Genomic DNA, 18,942 nt, shown 5'->3' with positions numbered 1-18,942 from the left:
CTATGAGCTCATATATGTTAACTTCCTTTGCAAGCACCGGACAGCCGTGATTTCCTCTTATCCAGCCCTTTCTCCCCCGCTTCCTTCTGACCAAAGGTTCTCCTGACACAGCTAAAATCCATTTCCTCAGCAGCAGATATTTCTGAGCCCACCAGGTCACCCAGGAACATGATTGAGCAAGTTCAAGAGCAAATAGCTGTTCAAGGGGTTTTGAGTCGAGGAAGGAAGGAACTAAAATTTGGTAAGAGCACTTGTGAAAGGCCAAGCACTTTTTCCAATATAGTCCTCAACACAAAGTTTCAAGGGAGGTATTATTAGTACTCCCCTTGCCCCAAGCTCTTCTTAAAAAAAGAAACTGAGGCAGAGTAATTCTTGCAAGTTCATATAGCTACTAAGGTGGTCAAACTGGGATTGAAACCCCATTTGTTTTCTAATGCCAATGCATAAACTTGTTCTGTCACAAATGTTCCCAAGTGATGCTCCTTGTATTTGGGTTTTCTTCCTTCATTTCAAAATGGATGTTACATACCTTATGGATATATATTATACCGAGGGAAAGAATAAGTAAAGAAATCAAGGTAAGAAAAGTAAGAAAGGGAAAAATAATGATAAGAAAAATAAAATAAAGCCAAGGACAAGGTTAATACTGAAAATAAGTGCCATAAAGTCTTGCATACTTGCTACAGTTGGACATTAATTTGACTCTGAGTTCCTAGCAGCCAAGGTAAAGCAAGAAATAGCATCAGTTATTTTTTTCCTAATGACTCCAGAATTTAAAATAAAGATATTAAAAATTAAGATGATAATCTGTCTCCAAAAAGAAGAGCTATCTTGGTACTGAGACAGAAGAGAAGTTGCTCGTATGGATCCTTATAAAGATGAGTATGGTGGATCAGTCCTTACCGACATGCCTACTTTGTGATATCATGTGACTAGAGGTAAGTTTTGATTAAGATGCAAATATTGTTAACAACTCAGGGGGACAAAATGATAATGATATTGATGAACTGAAGGTTGAGTTAAGTTATAAGTCTCAAGGAGGCAGTGTGGGTTGTATTTGTCAAAATAGGCTGGGTAATGCCGCCTATATTTGTTATTTAGAGTGACAAGTAACTGCAAAATCTCAGAGGTTTGCCACAACAAAGGTGTTTCTTTACTCACAGGACGTGTCCCTCCTGGGTTACTGGGTGGCTGTGCTCTGTGTCATCCTCAGCCAGGAGCCCAGATGAGGAGGCTCTATCTCCTTATTTCCAGGATTGCCGCAGAGGAAAAAAGCAACCTAGTGACTTCCATATTGTCTCTTAGAAAGTTTGCCCAGAGATGGCAGACGTCATTTCCACTCACATGTTTTTTGGCTGAAGCAGGTCACTTGGCCACACCCAACTCAAGGGATAGGACAGGTAATCCTGTCACCTTCCCAGAAGAAGGAAGAACTAGAAATATTTGGTGAACAGAACTAATGACTATTCTGATTGAGTAATTTTAAAAAACAGATGTATTAGTCATCTCTTGCTGTATAACAAATGATCCTCAAAATCAGTGAATGAAAACAACAGATGTTGATTATCTCAGAGTTTCATTGGGGCAGGAACCCAGGCTCAGTTTATTTGGTGGTTCTGGTTCAGGTTTTCTCTTGAGGCTGCAAACAAGGGACTGGGCAGAGCTGCAGTCATTTCAAGGCTGGACTGGGAATGAATTCCCTTCCAGGGTCACTCTTGTGGCTTTTGACAGGTTTCAGGTCCTCCCCGTTGACTGGAGACATCAATTCCTCACCAAGCAAGCCCCTCCATAGTGCAGCTGTGTGGTATGGCAGCTGGCTCCCCCAGCGTGAAGTGAGTGATCTAAGAGAGCACAGGAAAGAGCCTAAGATGGGGCCACAGTCTTTTTATGACCTAACTTCAGAGGTGACATCCCATCACTTTTGCCATATTATATTTGTCATGGGTGAGTCACTCTAGGTCCAGTTCACACTTGGGGAGAGGAATTACACATGGATCAGAATACCAGGAGATGAGGACCAGTGGTAGCCATTTAGAGACTACCTACCACAATGGGATGTGGAATCAGACTGCTGTCAAATCCCAATTCTACCGCCCACTGATTGGGTGACCTTGGGCAGGCAACTTAACCCACCTGAGCTTCCTTATACACAAGAGGGTAATTGTAATAGGATGTACCCCACCGGGGGCTATAGTTTAATATTCCCTTATACATATGAACACAGCTGGCCTGGCTGGTATTAAACACTCTCCAAGCCTCCATTTCTCGTTTGTCGTCTCTCTCTCTTCCTTTCCCCTCCTTCGACCCTGTGTATGCCCTTTGTTATATTAGAAGATGATGATTCTCTTTGTTAACGCAAAGGAATTGGCAAGCTGTTGGGTAAATGCTATTAGAGGCACTCATCATTCTATCAGGGGTCTCAGGGTTGGAGAGAACTTAACAAATCATCTAATCTTTCTACTGATCTGATGTGTGACTGTCAGCCTTCTTTTTCTTTTTCCCATTGGCCTGGCTGTCTCCCCAGCCAATCAGGATATTCTCTAAAACTGGGTATTCCTTGCAAAGATGGGGCCCTTGGTGCTTTCTTCAGTTCTTCTTCTTCATACTCTCCTCACCACTCAGGTCTTGGCAGCTTCTGCCTTGTATCTCTCCTGTGTGCTCTGAGCTTGGCTGCTGTGTACCAAGGAAAGTTTAATTACCACTGACTTGCTGCCTGCCTGCCTCCCTGCCATTAGCTTATGATATTCTCGTTGGCATCTTGTCCCAAGCAGAACCAATATTCTGAGTAATGAGCCAGAGCTCATGCCATCTGGTGAGGTCACTGTACCAACCCCAGAATTTGACAGTCAAGAGAATGGAGTTCAGGCACCTAGTGGGGCTTGGGGCGGGACTGGACATAGAATCTTCTCCTTGGCAGTCTCTAGTGTTCCCCCCCACTTTTATGTGATTATTTTTCCAGCTTCTGTAAAATGCTTTTCTCAGAAAACTTCAAGTCAGCCTTTCCAACGAAATTGCCTATCACAAAGGCATTTTACATGGAAATATTAAAGCCACAGGAGATTGTGGAAACAGGGAAATGAGTGGGAAGGCATGTTATACTTTTCTCATGAGAATATATTTAATAATTTCTCATTCATTTATTCATTCAACTCACAGTTTTTATTGAGTGTCTTCTATCTGCCAGGCACTAAGCAGGTTCTGAAGATACAGTGGGGAGCAACAGGAAGGACAAATCCTTATCTGCAAGGCATCTACAGCCTGAGAAAGGCCACCAGCTCAAAGAAGACAGTCTCCGGGGTACGAAGAATCAGCCAGAGTTCAGGTCTCCTGATCCCAATAGCTCAAAGGAGGGCGTCCTCCCTTTTGGGGCAGTATTCCTGGTTTCCTTAGACTCCTAATTATTCTTTGTCATTCATTCAATCCTGTTGCCTCTTTTCTGATCTTAAAGGATTTGAAAGGATTTAGATTTCAAATCTAAAATCAGTTCCCTCTGGCAAGAATGCAGAATATACAGCAGTTCACTTTTACCCCAGGTACAGGGATGCAAAGTTGAATAAATCCAGTTCCTATTTCCAGAAGCTCACAGTATAGGAGAGAAAATTACAATCAGCTGTGGTCAGTATAATGATGATAGGGGAAAACCGGAGCACCAGGCTTCCCAAGCTGAGGTAGAGATCCCAGTATAGAAATAGGACATGATTTTAGGGGGTACACACTTTTTTAATAGCAATAATTATGTCAGCATACTTTGAGTAAGAATGAGAAAAATATATATATCCAACACCTCAATCCCATGTTAACAGATGGACCTAGAGATTGTTGTACCGAGTGAAGTCAGACAGAAAAAGACAAATATCACGTGATATCGCTTATATGTGGAATTTTTAAAAAGGGTACAAATGAACTTGTCTACAAAACAGAAATAGAGTTACAGATGTAGAAAACAAATTTATAGTGGGATAAGGGGAGTAAGGCGAGAGAGGGATAAATTGGGAGATTGGGATTGGCATATACACACTACTATATATAAAATAGATAACTAATAAGGACCTACTGTAGAGCACGGGGACCTCTACTCAATAGTCTGTAATGACCTATATGGGAAAAGAATCCTAAAAAGAGTGGATATATGTGTATGTACAACTGATTCACTTTGCTGTACACCTGAAACTAATACAACATTGTAAATCAACTATACTCCAATAAAAATTTTTAAAAATAATAAAAATAAGTCTATAAAAAAATGAAAAAAATCCCAGGTTAAATGCTTCCATTTTTATTCATTTACTCATTCATTCATTCGTTTAACAAACATGTAGTGATGGTTACTCTGTGCCTGGTGCTATTCTAGCCCCTGAGAGTCCAGAAGTGAACAAACAGCCAAAAATCTTGGCCTTCATAGATTTCACATCAAATTCAAATAACTTATTAAAACACGAGATGATTTAAAGAAAGAAATCCACAGATAAGCCAGTTCTGCCACTTATTCCATGGGTAACCTCGAACTAGTTTCTTAATCTCTTTGTGCCTCAGTTTCCTTATCTGCAAAATAGGGATAACAGGGTCTCTTCCTCACTAGGGTTGTTTTGACTCTCATGTGAGTTGATCATGTGAAATGCACAGTGTCTGGAACACAGTAAGGCCAGTATAAGTGTTTGTTAATTTTTTTTTTAAAGTACAGGGTAAAAATTTTGAATGACTCTGGGAAGCTGGGAAGCTCGGCCTAGTACATCTTCCTAAGAGCCTGGAGAAGTAGTTAAGATGTGTATTTCCCAGGCGTCACCTTAGAGATTCTGACTTAGCAGATTTGGGGCAAGGCCCAGGTGTTAAAGCCCCTCCGCGCTGCTACCCTGAGACTAACCCGTCAGGGGGCTGCTTTAGGGTTCAGATGAGGACTCCTCTAGGGTGGGGGTAGGGTGGAGAAATGCCTTCCTGGGTGGTATGGTGTCTTGAAAGACAAACTCCCCAGCGAGTTGGGTTCAGGGGGAGGTGCTCGACAGAGGGACCAACAGATGCAAAGAAACAGGAGTGAGCTGGTTTGCTCGTGAAACTGCAAGAAATTTACCAGGATTGGAGTGCTGGGTATGTGAGGCTGTTAGCTGACTCTGATTTGAGGAGTCACTGGCTGGCTGTCCCCAGCACGAAGAGCATGCTGAATCAAGCTCAGTGGAAACCTGCCAACAAGCTTTTTGAAATTGTGAGAAGTTTGCATTTTAGGGCTTAAGTTATTGCACCCAGAAGCCCAAAGCAGCTGCTCGGAGAAAAACTGATTCCAAGAGAACCGTTGATAAAGATCTGCAGGCTGTCACTTTGTCTGCAGGGTTCCCTTTTAATAGCAACTCCGCCCCCAAATGATTTCAGAGGACAGGGGAGATGGGAAGAGTCTGCCTAATTCTTTTTTTTTTTATTATTTTTATTTTTTTGCGGTACGCAGGCCTCTCACTGTTGTGGTCTCTCCTGTTGTGGAGCACAGGCTCCGGACCCGCAGGCTCAGTGGCCATGGCTCGTGGGCCCAGCCGCTCCGCGGCATGTGGGATCCTCCCGGACCGGGGCACGAACCTGCGTCCCCTGCGTCGCCAGGCGGACTCTCAACCACTGTGCCACCAGGGAAGCCCCCTGCCTAATTCTTTAAAGAAAGCAACAGATCACATTCAATGGTCTCATATGTTTTCCGGAAGCTTGGCTGGCAAGCATTGTGAAGGAATATAATCTCCAATGATTCCTTTCCTAACCCTAGTGTGAGGAAGAGAAAGTGCTGTGGAATCTGATGAATGTAGGTTCATATTCTGACTCCACCTTGAGCTGGCTGCCTGACCTTGGGCAAACTACACAGTTGCTCAAGACCTCATCTCATCTGTGCGATGAGAATCATGTCAAGAATAAATGCCATGGGCTTCCCTGGTGGCGCAGTGGTTGAGAGTCCGCCTGCCGATGCAGAGGACACGGGTTCGTACCCCGGTGAGGGAAGATCCCACGTGCTGTGGAGCGGCTGGGCCCGTGAGCCATGGCCACTGAGCCTGCGCTTCCGGAGCCTGTGCTCCGCAACGGAAGAGGCCACAACAGTGAGAGGCCCGCGTACCGCAAAAAAAAAAAAAAAAAAAAAAAAGAATAAGTGCCATGCAGGGGTAAGGGATGAAGAGGTATAAACTCTCATGTATAAAGTCAGCTACAAGGATATATGGTACAGCAAGGGGAATATAGGCAATATTTTATAATAATTATGAGTGGAGTATAACGTTTAAAAATTGTGAATCGCTATATTGTATACCTGGAACTTATATAATATTATACATCAACTATACTTCAATAAGAAATAAAAATAAATAAATAAGCTACAAGGATACATTGTACAACACGGGGAATATAGCCAATATTTTATAATAACTATGAATGGACTATAACCTTTAAAAATTGTGACTCACTATGTTGTACACCTGAAACATATAATTTTGTACATCAACTATACCTCAATAAAAAAATAATAATGAAAAAATCAACATACACAAAGAGACTAGGTGACATGACGGGTGTGATGCGTGTGGCACACGGCTTGACACAGAGTAAAAGCACACTCAGTGACAGCATGCTAATCATTTTTAATCAGAAAAAGTGAACTGGTATCCAGAAACTAAAGAAAGAGGAAGACACCGGCGGAGCTTGCCAAGAGGAAACTTTTCAGTTGGGGCTTCTGGAGAAAAAAAAATCAGAAGGGTGTGTGGCCGAGAGAGGCTATTTGACTAAGGGCCGAGAATTTCGCTGGGCTTTCCCGGCGGGGGATCGGGGGCACGAATGGCCGAGCCTCAGAGCGCAGAGTAAAGAAATGCTTGGGTGAGTGAGGGAGCCCAAAATGCAGAGAACAGAGGCACCAACTGGAGAGGGAGTTCTCATCTCAGGAAAGTGACACACACACCTCCCCTTGGCGGTTCAGCTTTTCGTGGTCGTGGCCGGGAGGAGGAAGGACAGAGAAAAGGGGGTTAGGGTGGGTAGGAAGCAGAAAGAGAAAGCCATGCAGAAAAAGGAAGGAAGGGGGCTTGGGAGTGGTTTGCTGAGCAGAGTGTTGGAGTCGAGAGGAAACTGCCTCCAGTGAACTGAATTCCTGGTTGCCCTCCTCCAGCTCTGCCCACATCAGTGGGTCCAACCAGGCTCGTGGAGTGCCTGCTGTGTGCTCCCCAGTTTGGGCACTGAGAGTGGAGTTGATCGGTGCCACAGATCCAGCCCTGGAGGCGCTTACCCACCTGCGCTGACTCGTGGGGCAGAATCGTGTCCCCCCAGAATTCATACCCACCAGGAATCTCAGAATGTGACCTTGTTTGGCAATAGCATCTCTACAGATGTAATTCGTTACGATGAGCTCGTGCTGGATTGGAGCGGGCCCTCAATCCGATGACTATCCTTATAATAAGAAGAGAGGAGACACAGAGATAGATACAGGGGAGAGGCCACGTGAAGACAGAGGCAGAGACTGGAGTGATGCAGCTACAAGCCAAGGCATGTCAAGGATTGCTGGAATCCACCGGAAGCTAGGAAGAGGCCAGAAAGGATTCTCCCCTAGAGTCTTCAGAAGGAGCATGGCCCGGCTGACACCTGTGTGAATAAATTTCTGCAGCCGTACAGTTTGGGGTAAGTTGTTATGGCAGCCCCGAGAATCTGATACACCATTGTAAGAGTAAAAGAATGCTGGCACTCCTCACTTTGCAAGGTACCGTATTAACCGAAACTTGTGCATATCAGAATTGTGTCCTCGCTTTGCAGGTTCTGTGGTAACTGAGGTCCAGTTTCAGTAAATATGGAACCGTGCAAAGCGACGACTGTCTCTACACAGCACTGCCCCCCAACCTGGGAAAGCACAAATTGCTTATAATCAAGAGAAAATTAATAAAGAGCAGGACAAGGTGAGTTGTAGAAGAATCAACTGTGGTGATTCAGGAAGGCCTTCCTTGATATAAGTGAATTTTGAAAGATTAGAAGAACAGGCTCTCAGAAAAGTCATCTAGGGGAATGTTGGGGGCTTCCCTTATTTCTTTCAGGGTTCCAATTCTGACTCTACCACTTACTTGCTGCGAGATCTTCTCTACCTGAAGCTAAGTTTCCTCCCCTGTGAAATAGTGATCACAAATTGGGGTACACCTGAAGGACACCCAGACCTTATCCTTCATGGCAGCCCCTTTCACTCTAAATGGTGCCCTGGTTTGTATTGAAAACCAACCAAGCCAAACCAAAAGAAAAAAAAAAGGACTTTCCTGGCCCTAGAGGTCCAGTGGTTAAGACTCCACACTCCCGTTGCAGGGGGCACAGGTTCAATCCTTGGTCCTGGTTGGGAAACTGAGATCCCACATGCCCTGCGGCGCGGCCATAAAACAAAACAAAACAAAACAAAATAAAATAAAAACCAACCAAACAAACAAAACTTTGGGAGTGCTTTTATTTTCTACTTTTCAAATATGAAATAACAATATCATATGCTTTTCAAACAACAACTTCCCTGGAGATTCTGATATTCACGTTTCCTGACTGAGAACCGCTTGAATGAGGTGTCTTTGGTTCATTCCCAGACGATTTAGCTTAGGGTTTTAGAGCAAAGCTTTTGGAATTGGACGAAACTGGGTTTACCTCTAAGGTCTACCGCTTATTAGCTATGTGACCTTGGCAATTCATTTACCATTCCTCTCCCCAATCTCAGAGGACCAGTTTTTTCCTTAATGCAATGGAGCTAATAACAGTGCATAATTCATAGAATTGTGAAGACGATTAAATTGTATATGTAAAACGCTTAGCATAATACCTGTCACAAAATAATTATTTCTTAAATGGGAGTTAAAACAAAAAAAAAAGAATTGCACTTAAACTGTGCAGAGTTTATTCAGGTTTGCTTGGATGAGGAAGTGTCGGCAGTCAGGGTAAAGACCCTACAACATCCAGATGGCCTGGTGTCAGCTGTATCTGTGGGCCTGGACCCCAGTACAAATTATCCTTAATTGTGGATAATCAAAGAACAAAATATGCAGCCAATGAGACAAGACTCAGAAGATGTTAGGCCCCAGGATTTGGTTGTATTTACACCTTGTTATGGCTTTCAGTTCCCTGTCTCACTGCATTTTTTTTTTTCTTTCTTTTTTTAATTTTTTTTTGCTATTGTGGGGTAAACTTGAAGAATGCTTCATCATACAGAGCTTTTTAGCCGCAAGAAATAGAAACTCCTACTGAGTTATTTAATCCTATATAGAATTTTCTAGAAGGACATTGGAGAGTTCCCAGAACTGATGGAGACCTGGGAAGCCAGGGCCGAGACAGGCTTGACACAGGCAATGCCAAACACCTACAGAGCCAGACAACTCAGTCTCCCCGGGGACAGGGAACCACCAGAAATAATGTGCTCAAACCTCTCTGTTCTGTTGTTGGTTCACTCAAGACTCAAAGTCCTGGGAGAAAAAAAAAAAAATCTGCTTGGTCTCCCCTGGTCATCTCCATGGCTGGAAGAGGTCAGGGCACTCCCTTGGACCTGCCCAGATCACCTACGTTGGGTAAGAGGAAATTCCAAAAGTGGATGTGGGTACTTTGTCCAAAGAAGAGGGGAGGGTGCCTGCAGCCCCAGCACCTCAAGGGCTCCTAAAAGTGGGCCTAGGAAACTCAAGAGTCACTCTCCCAACCTGCTCCTGAAAAGTCAGTGTGCTCCGGACACAGCCCTTCCCCTGCCTGCACCTCAATTTTTCATTTGCAAAAGGAGAGGGTCAGCTCGTGTGATATTAGAGGCTTCCCATCCAGAATATTCCCAGACCCCTGGCAGCCCCCACTGCTCTGATCTCCCATGTCCTTGTGTCTAATCCCCCCACCCCTGAGATCACAGTCCTGACTTCTTCAGGTCAGAGGTCCATTTCTGAGGAGCTTGTTGCCAGGAGCCTGCTGGTGAAATCCCCTGGGCCAGCCTGGGAAGCATTCCACGACAATTTTTCAATTTTCCTGTGGAAAAGACAGCAGTCTCAGTGCCTGGGAGGGAGATTTGTGAGGTGAGGGAAATGACAGCTTAGTTTGCTCAAAAGAGAGGCAGGGGCCTGCCCATCTCCTGGAGAAACAGCGCCTGGATGCCTGTCTTGCCTGGGTTAACCTGGTGATGTTTCGGGACCTAAGAGGCAAAGATGTGGTTCCTGTCTGACTCCAGATTCTTCAACTGTGGTTCTACCCGCCTTGGCTCCCAGCCCTCACGGAAGGCTTCTGCAGTGCTTCGTCTGGGACCTTCCAGCATCACACAGGGTACTTTGTCAAAAATCCAAAGCAGCCGTAAAAAAGTGTAGACGCACAAGCCATCACGGTGCTTGAGGCTTCAGAACTTTCTGAAGGATGGTAGCTGTATAAAGTGGCCGTTAAGGAAGTCAGGCTGAGGAGTGGAGCAGACCTGGGCTTGAATTCCACCTCTTCTGCTTCTTCACTGAGGGCCTTCGGGCTATTTTCTTAAATTTTCTTTGTGTCTTTCCTCTAGTCTGTAAAATAGGCATAATCACAGTCTCCTATTCGTGTGTTTGTTGTGAAGATTCAAGGAGAAAATGCATGTGAAGTGCTGTCTCAGTACTGGCCCCGTAGAAAACACTTGATAAATGTTAGTGTTGTTATTATTATTTGGATTATTATTTTTCTGTCCCACTTGGAAGGAATGGCATATTTATGATTATCTGGTCTGAGCTTACTGATCCACGTTACAGACAAAGGTACGGAATACAAGGCGTTCCGAAAATGGTCAGGAGGAGAATCCAGTGTCCTGGCTCTCAGCATCATGACTTTCAACTTGACCACAACCCAAGGCCACAGGGATGGTGCCCCCAAGACCAGAGAGAGCCCAGACAAACATAGTAGGAATGATATGACCTACCCCACTGCAGAGTCCGTCCTTAGACAACAGTCCCAATCCCTTCACAGCGCCCCTGGGTGACCCGGCTCGGAGTTCACCCCTTGAGTGCCATCCAGGGATGCTCTTCTCCTTGTGCTGCCTGCTCCTTCCATTCTTGTGTGTTCTGCGTTCCTCTAGGTTCTTCCTCTCTCGGAATGTTTGTCTTGACTGACTCATACCCATCTTCTGTGTCTTGGCCGAACACCTTCCCTGAACCCCTAGGCCATCAGACACACCCATGACACTCTGTTCTTCCTCACGCCATTACGTTGGGTTCTTGAATTTATTTAGTTCATTACTCGTGTAAATACCTGTTTAATATCACGATTCTTCACTAGATCGTTGAAACTATTTCTTCCACACTGGTGCCTACTTTGTATGCAGGACGTATACGATAAATATTTGTTGACCCGGGCAGTCTGGGTGTGGGGATAAGACCTGGTGTGGCCTTGGAACTGAGCCAGTTTGGAATATCCATCCCAGTGGTAAGCTGTCCCTAGTTTAGGAGATTATCCTGGATTCACATAGCCAAGGAAACAAATCCTTTATCTCGAAAGACCTGAGATCTTGAACCAAGTCAGCCAAAAATTGAGTAGAGGGCCCTTGGGAAGATTACAGCTTCTCTAGGGGCTTCTAGAAAGCCAAGGCTAAGATTGTCTCCAGCTCTATGTCATGTGTCCCTCAAGGAGCATGGCAGAAACAAACTCCTATAAACATCAACCTACTGCCTATTTCTGGCCATGGATCTTAGTACATGAGCTCACTGGCTGCATTTATTTTGCAACATTACTTGAGTACCTTCTATATGCCCAGTCAGTGCTTAGCACTGGGGATACCGAGACACATCAGCAAGCAGCTCCAATTCCAACAGGGAAGCAAGAGGAGCACCTGGGCCATTTCAGTGGAGTTTTTAGATGGGAAACAGCAGGAAGCTGAGGAACCTGGTGACGTGGAATCAGGCGACCTAGGGCTGAATAGCTGCTCTGACACTGCCTTGCTATATGACCTTGAGAAAGTTACCTGGTGACTCAATCTCAGGACCCTGAAGTGTATGATAAGGAAGCAAGTGTTTTCATCTCATGGCGATGTTGTGAGATAAAATAAAACAGGCAAATAACCTGCTGAATGACTGTCACAGTGCTTAACTCTCATTAGCTATTGTGAACAAAAGTGTAGGAAAGGGGTTCCCTTTCCTCTGGTTAGAGGGGGCTTCCCTGAAGAGGTGACATTCAAAATGAATCATGGAACATGTGTGATGAACACCATTCAGGTCGAGGAACTGAGATCCAGAGGAGGGAATGTGCGTGGCATTTGAGAAAAAATGCAAATTGCCTCAATAAAATTGTAAGGAGTGATAGAGCAGCAGGCTGGACAGGTAAGCTAGGGCAGGTCATGAAGAGGTACACAGAAGCTATTTGTACTTTATAGTCAGGGTAAGGAGAGCTCCTAAATTCTTGTACGTCAGGGAGGGATCTAATCAAAGACCACTCCTGTTGCTTTGAGGAGCAAAGCAAAGATTAGGGGCAGTGAGAAGCTACTGTGGAGATTTAGGCACGAGGTGACAGCAATCAGCAAGGGGACACAGGGACAGGGCTGCGAGGAAGTTAGGAGGTAGGATCTAAAGGACTTGCTGATGTGTTAGACATGGAGGAGGAGAGAGGGAGGAGAGGAAGAGGAAATTCTCATTTACTGAACCAGTGCTGCACCCTTTCTCATATACAACCTCATTTAATTCTCTCAACAGCCCTGGCAGAGAGGTATGATTCCCATATACTCCCAGCCTCCCCTTTATTTCCTTTTCTCCCTGCAAATTGGGAAAGTCAGGCTCAGAGCAGCAAAGTCCTTTGCTCTGGGTCACACAGCCAGCAGGTGGCACAGCCAGACTGAAACTTAAGGTGTCTTCAGTGGTGACCTTTACTTCCCAAACTTATTTCTTCATTCACATCACTTGTGGAACTTCAAAAAAAAAAAAAAAAAATACGGATCCTAGACCCCACCCTTCTGGACATTCTGGTTTAGTAGCTCCGAGGCGGATCTTTTGTAAAAAGATCCTCAGGTGATTTTGAGAATTCATCAGGTTTTTAAAACATCTGGCCTCTTCCATGCACTACCGTTACCCAGTGAGTCAGTCTAGGGAACAGCCGTTCTTTTTGGGCACAAACCTTTGCATTTCAGGAATTATCTTTCCCCTGCTAGATGGGGGTTTCGATCACACGAGCGGCCCCAACTCCACCAAAGGAGGAGGGCTGGGAACCAAGCTGATCAGCCAGCCTCGGAGTGGACATGTGACACCAGGGGACCAATCAGAATCCTTTCTGAGGCTTTTCCTTGAGGGGGAAAGAGGGACCCTCTTTCTTTGAGGAGCCTGTGTTATCCTATTGCTGCTGGCAGCCATCTTTGCCCCAGGTGGGGAGATCCTGACTGAGATGAAGATATGGAAAGAATCCTGAAGCCACTGTTTGAGCCCCTAGATCCAGTCACCCTTGGGCTTTTTCAGTTACATAAACTAATTACATACCTTTTGTCCCCCGACCCCGTGTCTACCAGTTAAAGCTGAATTTCTGTTGCTTGCAACCTATAGATCCTGACTGAGACTCAGAGACACTTTTGCTGAGGCTTCTGCCATCTGGCATGAATTAGGTAGACATCACAGAGGGGAATAGATTTGGCATGAGCTGAGCACAGAGCACTGGATTGAACAGGGTAAAAAAGAGGGACAACTCCAGGATGTAGGAACTTAAACTATATGGCAAATACATTCATTCATTTGTTGATGCACTCATTCATTCATTCAGCACAATCTCATATGCTAGAAACTATGCCTGTCCTACGGTGTACAGTGATGGGGAAAGTCATAGTATGTATCCTCAAGGAGTTTAGAGTCTAGCTTTGCGGTACGCGGGCCTCTCACTGCCGTGGCCTCTCCCGTGGCGGAGCACAGGCTCCAGACGCGCAGGCCCAGCGGCCATGGCTCACGGGCCCAGCCGCCCCGCGGCATGTGGGATCCTCCCGGACCGGGGCACGAACCCGCGTCCCCTGCATCGGCAGGCGGACTCTCAAGCACTGCGCCACCAGGGAAGCCCTAAACAGATTATTTCTATACAGATGAACATGTCCTGCGATACAGCAAGAGCAGAGGGCTCTGGGAGCCAGGAGGGAGAGACTTGGCCTTGACTTTGACATTGCAACTGGCAAGAGTCACTCTCTGTAGGAGTGGCCATGTTCAGGAAGGCATCCCCCTCTCACCTAGTCCACTTACATTCCCCTTTAGAGTTCCAGGCAACGTGCTCGGCACCAGGCAAAGGTGGAAGCTGCCCTTGAGATACTAACATTTAGCTCCATCATTCCTTTTCTCCTGTATCTTCACTTCTCCCCCTCTCAACTTCATCCCATCGGCTACAAACTAATGATCTCTTTATCTTCAGTAAGATAAAATCGAGATCCAATCAAGCAAATCCAACCAAATACAAATCCTTGTCTTCTTTTGAGAAATCCGCCTCTTTCCTTATCTTGAGAGCTATAGCTTCTTACAAAGGTTGTTGAGAATCTGTTTCTACTTTGCCTCCTACTCAGTTTCAATGCCCACAACACCATGGAAAAGGCCCTTCATTCAGCCATTCACCAAGAAATTGTTGAGTCGCTGTTCAATGCCAGGCATTTATGTTGGCACTGAGTGAAGATTCATTGGTGAACAGGACCGATGTGATTCCATTCCTCAAGGCAAGGCAAACGACTTCTATAAAGAGTGGGGAGTATTCCGGTGGTCAGTTGTGGTCTGCTAGGGAACCTTGTCTAGTGGTCAGAGAATACTAGGAGGTGAGCCATGAAGGATGAATAAGAGCATGCCAGGCTTATGGGCGTTGTGTTGGTGGATGGGTGGGTGGTGGGTCAACAGTGTTTTGAGCAGAGGGGACAAAGCATCTGATTGGGAAACCAGAGAGATGAGATCTTTGAGTCAGTGGAAGCCAGTGTGTGGGTGACTTGGAGGCGTAGGACAGCTTTGGGCATCATCTGGACGGTAGCAGGAACCCTCGGAAGGGATTTAAGCAAGGGAGGGGCATAATCATATTTGTGATTTAGAGAGATCTTGGCGGTGGCAATGATGGAGAAGCCAGTGAGTGGTTCTCAACTTTTGCAAGCCCTAGAGCAGCTTGTTAAAACACGGTTTCCTGGGGCCCATCTCCTGAGATTCCAATGCAGGGGACAATGTGTTTGTAATTGCAACACATTTCACAGGCCACGTTGGTGTTGATGGTCCAGGAACCACACTTTGGAAACTCCTGGAGAAGGTATTACAAGAGGGCAGGGTGCTGGGAGAATGGTTAGGCAGATGTTTCAAGTGATGGATTGAATGGAAGGAAAGAAGGAGAGAAAGGATCTTGGGTGGATGGGCTGCTGTCCCACTGGGGAGGAGGTGTGGTCAAGAAGATGCTTCCGCAGGGCTAAGGCCAGTGGACCATTCTCTGCCCCTCTTGCTGCCTCTGATACTTCAGATAGAAGAGCTTCTTCCTGGAGTTGTCTCCCTCCTAAAAAAGAAAAACTAAGTGTCTTCTCCTTTGTCCCTCTTTCAGCATTTCCTGAGCTCTTTCCTTGATTCCATATTTTCCCTGGGAGGTGGGGGGTGGTCTTCAGCAGCTCCCAGAGCTTTCACCCCTTCCTCCTACATAGTACACTCAAAAAGTGTTTGTTAAATAACTTAGAGTCTGATTGCCTTCTTTTCCTTTGTTCTCCAGTAATCCATAGGTGACTCAGGGCTAGGACCTTATCTGTCTCATTTATCTTAGCAACTCTTCACACCCCCAGCACACTGTGGGCACACAGTAGGTGCTCAATAAATATTTATGAACGAAGGAACGAATAATTCCTGCTCTCACCATTTTGCCCACTCTGTGAATGCAGGCAAATTACTTAATCTCTCAAAGTTTTCAATCCCCTTATATGTAAATTGGGGATTAGGAATTGAATTTACCTTCTAAGAGCTGCTTTGGGCATGAAATGAGATAGATGCCTGTAAAGTATTTAGCACCTAGTAAAGATTGACTACTATTGCTGTTGTTTGGTTTTTATTGTTGGCGCTTGTGTGACTTTGGGAGAACTATTGAAATTGTCTAAACTTCATCAGTGTCCTCACATTCAGAAATTGCTCTCCAGCTGGGCTGCTGGGAGGGTCCAGTGAGAAGGAGGGTCTGGCAGATAGGAGGTGTATAAAGAAGGTGAATTCTCTCTCCCTGAGTTCTCCCATTCCCTGCCCCTAGAGACCCCTGACTACACTGGCCTCTTTTATCCCTGATGGGCTGATGGGGTGACAGGGGTGGAAAGTGTTGGGGACTTCGGCTGAGCTGCTCCTATAGGCATTGTGTAAAAACAAAGCACATTCCTTTTAACCTCAGAAGATCTACAACCCGTTAACACCTCCCCTCAACTGTGTCTTCCTAAAGAGCTTAGTGTAGACTAATATTGAAAGAAATAAAATGTAAAACAAAATGAGAAATCAACTCAGAGTCATTGTAAATCACCTCAAACCAGTTTGGCAAAGTGAACATTCTTGGGTGTTTCTTCTACATTTGGAATTAGTCTCTAAAGTGATGAAAATAAAAACAAAAATAAACAAATGGAATTAGTCTAGATTCTCCGCCAAAGGATGATCTAGACTAGAGAAAGGTTATTGATACAGCTTTCGTGGTGGGTGGTAGAGTCTTTTTTTTTTTTTTTTTATTTTTAACAGGTCCCTGTTCTTATCCTATGGGCTTGTGTCTACACTCCTTCTCCTTTGAAATAGGTGTGTAATGGTCTATAACCTTAAAAGAGGAAACTTGTAAAGCTACTAGTGCATTTATAGATAGTGTCAGGGGACACCCTTCAGCCTCTTTTAACCTAAGTGTATGCATTGCCGGGAAGAAATGTTTCAGAGGCCCTTAGCGTGTATACTAACAAATTCTCATCAGCTATTGCAATCAAGCCGCAGAAAACCCCCTAACACAATTGTTCTGTCATCTTTACCAAGCTTTGTCTTAAAGACCAGCAGAGAACTCTACTTACACATCCTAGCTGTGACTAACATACTTATGAAGCTGGGGTTGTGAGAACTTTGTGCATTTAAAAATTTGATTGATTGTTTGTATAATGTGGATCTCCTTTGTTGCTTCCAAATGGCAACATAAAGTAACACTTCCTTCCTCTTTATACATTCCATCCCTAAACAAAACCACTCTAGGAATTCCCTGGGGAAGGCATTAATTCCTGGACAGTCTCCTGGGTAAAACGCAAAGTTAATATTAACTTATTCCTTCCTGTATATTCCTGACCACATCATAAGCTCCGCCCCTCCATCTCCAATTCTTGATCATTGTTATCTACAAAATAGATTACACAATGGCATAAACCCTGGGGACTCTCTGGATCGGCTATGAGGGCCAATTTGTGTTGAGGTCAAGGTCAGCCTGATTTTCTGGAAAGAAGTTGGCATCTATTCTGTTTTCAGAACATTCCCTGGCTTCCTAAAGCTAAGAGAGGGCCTGATAGGTAGTTGGCCTGGTTCCCTTTCATCTCCACAGCCAAGCTCTGCATCCCGAAAGTTGTTTCCTGAGAATTTGGAACAGGGAGTTGTTTTTCTAGTGAGGAACACTCTCTCCTACTCCTCAGGCTTGCCCGGACTTCGTGATTCAAACTAATACCTTCCCTGTTCCCAGGTGAGTCACTCCAGGGCTGTACTCCAGCTACAGAGGGGCAAAGAGTGAATCGTTTAAGATGGCTCCCACTTTTGTAACACTTTGAGCTACTCAACTTCTGTGGATTGCATCCCCCTTTGAATTTAGGATATAGGGTGTGACAGCTTGAAGCTATTAGGGTAGGACTTAGGATCCAGAATAAAGGATCAAGAAAAAGACATTAAGGACTTGAATAAATTATTCTAGGGGGTCAAAGCCAAAGACAGTAATTATTTATTGATTTATGGGTGGGGGTGAATTTAAATCCCCAAGCAAGTACAGGGATCTGAAGATCTACTCCGACGCTGAGACAATGAGATAATCAGAACAGCGATAGTAACTTCCATTTGCCTATGTAGTCAGTGTTCTAGTTTCTGGTTTGGACCGTGGGGTTTTCAAAGGCTTAAAATTAATAACAACATTCAAAAATGCCTTTTCATGTTCTAGTGATGAGCATGTGTCATGCGTGTCCCTGTGTGAAAGAGGTTGGAAGGAGGGGAGTTTGTTGTTTCCAAAATAATGACTCACATGACAAAGAGTAACTATGTTTTATTTTATGATCTGAACAGTAGCATTTCCATATTGGCCACTTCCTAGGAGCAACGGGTGAATCTCATTGAACAAATGGCTAAGGTAGGAGTGGATGAGCCGTGGGTTTCTCCTTATGAAAGGAATCATTAAGCAATGAACAACAAAATAAAAACAAAAACAAAACGAAAAAAGAGGAACCGAGGTCCCAGCAGCCCTAAATGCTGAAACGTAAGTCACATATTCCACTTGATTGGTGACTCCTGTCCTCGTGACTGGCCAGTTTATTGTTACCGGCTTGTCTGAGAGGTGGTCTAGCACAGGTTAAGCCTGGGTTGCAATCCTTGCTCTATCCTTCATTATCAGTGGACCTTGGGCACATGGATAAGCCTTGCTGTGCCTCAGTTTCCCTATTATGGGGAAATCAACGGTACCTCCTTCATACGGTTGCTGGGGAGTTAGCATAAGGAAAATGCATAGAAAAATGCCCGGCACTTAAATAGTTACCCCTTGGGTCGGTCCATCAGGCCCCAAACCAAAAGCATTCTTGTACTGCAGACACAGGATGAGCTAAAAGCATGATAGCAAAGTGATAAGTGTTTTTCAACGAACATGGGACCTGGATTCAGCCTTTTACTGTGTGGCTGAGGAGAAGTTATAGAACCACTCTGAGCTTCTATATTCCCTTGCTTGTAAAATAGGGTTAATAACTCGCTTCCCAGAGCACCTGGCAGGAGCAGGCAAGCAGCAGAAGTCGGCCCCTGCTCTTCCCCCATCAACTGTTTCAATGGGCAGGACCCCTGGACGGCAACGGAGCTGGGGAATGGC

The sequence above is a fragment of the Kogia breviceps genome, chromosome 17, assembly GCF_026419965.1.
Source record: "Kogia breviceps isolate mKogBre1 chromosome 17, mKogBre1 haplotype 1, whole genome shotgun sequence".
NCBI lineage: Eukaryota > Metazoa > Chordata > Mammalia > Artiodactyla > Physeteridae > Kogia > Kogia breviceps.
Note: the sequence above shows the minus strand (reverse complement) of the source record.